At 41.1% G+C, this 1,948-nt stretch overlaps 1 long non-coding RNA gene across 1 annotated transcript; it reads right to left on the bottom strand.

The window, feature by feature from the left end:
- Positions 1-570: 570 nt before the first annotated feature.
- On the bottom strand, positions 571-1,384 carry LOC141502395 (uncharacterized). The gene is made up of 2 exons (XR_012472514.1): positions 1,330-1,384; positions 571-870 (listed from the first exon to the last, which is right to left on the bottom strand). It is a non-coding gene; the product is annotated as an uncharacterized LOC141502395 (long non-coding RNA).
- Positions 1,385-1,948: the final 564 nt, after the last annotated feature.

The raw sequence follows: 1,948 nt of genomic DNA on the forward strand, positions 1-1,948 counted from the left end.
GTGACTTACCCAAGGATACACAGCTAGTGCTTGAACTTAAGTCTTCCTTACACCAGGCAAGATGTTCTGTCTCACTGTGCCACCTAGCTGTTTTTCCTATCAATTAGAGTTATCTAAATTTGAAAATTCTAAGAGGCAGTGGATTTTACCTCTTTGAATGATAGAATGAAAAATCATATCACTATTATGTGCTAGGTACTGTGTAAAACTGTGCAAAGTGCTAGAGATGTGAAGACAAAAAGCAAGATAGTTCCTTCCTTCAGGGAGCTTACATTCATTCTAAAACTCACACACTCTCTCTCTCTCTCTCTCTCTCTCTCTCTCTCTCTCTCTCTCTCTCTATATATATATATATGCATATATATATATACTATATGTATATATGTATATTATGTGTATGTTATCCATAACCCATCCATCCATCCATCTATTCATTCATCATTTCTCTTTCCATCCACTCATTTATCTCTCTATCGTCTCTCTCTCTCTCTCTCTCTCTCTCTCTCTCTCTCTCTCTCTCTAATCTCAGCACCCATGCAGCACTCCAAGGAAATGGAGACAGCCAAAGAGTAAGTCTTTGATTCTGTAATTGCTCATTAGGCATAGGAGTATTTAAAGCAATATTAAAACAGAAGTTGATTCTGGCAATCTTTCAGAATAGTCCACTTTGCTCTGGGTCAGTTGGAGTGATTATGGTGCACCACAGCAATGGATTTCTGTCTCTGTCTTCATACAGTAGATTGGAATGAAGTCAGAAAGCCGGCGAACCAAAACTGACCTTGGGTTTCTGTTCATCCTTCTCCATTCTTGTATGAGTTGTTATAATTTTGGCATTTCCTTTTGTAGTGTTAGGAGCCCCAGGGAATAGTCCTATGAGTTTATGTGGGAAAGAACAGAGAACTCATGACTGGGACCTGTTTTGTCTCCTTTGTCCATAGGCTGTGGGAGTGAGCTCGAGCATGACCCAGGTTTTTCCTGTTTCAGAGGGAACCAACCTGTCATATGAATTTGGCTGTAGGCTGTTTCCTAGCACACACTCAAGATAGGTCAGTTTGAGGTTTTTTCTACTATCACCATATGGAGCAGTACTGAGCTGGGAAATAGGTCTGTGACAGTGATGATGATAAAATGCCATTTCAGTCTGTAGGCCCCTTTAAGGTAACAAGTTCCATAAGTCTACCACTGGCCTTTCTGTATGCTACATTTATGTCTCTCAAGCTCCAAGTTTCCTTATTTCAGCATTCTGGGATTTGGTGAACTAGTCCCCAGCCAAGTTGTTAGTGACTTTATAGGCTTCAATCCTATGGCCTATCAACTTCCATTTTTTACCTGTTAGTTAGTCCCCTAGTGTCCTTGTGAGGCAAAGAGCCAAGGCCTCTGTTTTTCAGAAAGACTGAGGTTCAGAGAAAAGGTAGTGAGTGACCTGCTCCTGATGACTTCACAGCAGCCCTGTCACATTACCATCTTACTGTGTCATAGGGGCTCTACCTCAACATTTTACAGATAATTGATATATACCATATGAGGAAAATGATGAAAATGACGTTTGTCCTCCATTCTTGAAAAAGACCATGACATCAGGGAGATGATACCATGACATACATACAAGTGAATTGGATTTGAGTGAGGGGGCATTGTGCTAAGTCCAGTCTCACTTTCTCTTCTGAAGCTATCTGGGTCCAGTGGCTAGATAAGAATCAGGACAACTGGGGATGGCCATGGAAGTGAGGTAATCAGGGTTCGGTGACTTAACCAAGGTCACACAGCTGGTAAGTGTTAAATATATAAAGTCACATTTGAACTCAGGCCCTCTTGACTCTAGGGGTGCTGCTGTAACCATTGTACCACCTCTAAGTCTCATAGTGGTTAAGTGACTTGTGTATGGTGAGATACATATCCAAGATGAGATTTAAACCCAATTCTTCCTGACTCTAAGAGCATTCCTCTT

This window comes from Macrotis lagotis, chromosome X, assembly GCF_037893015.1.
Source record: "Macrotis lagotis isolate mMagLag1 chromosome X, bilby.v1.9.chrom.fasta, whole genome shotgun sequence".
Lineage (NCBI taxonomy): Eukaryota > Metazoa > Chordata > Mammalia > Peramelemorphia > Peramelidae > Macrotis > Macrotis lagotis.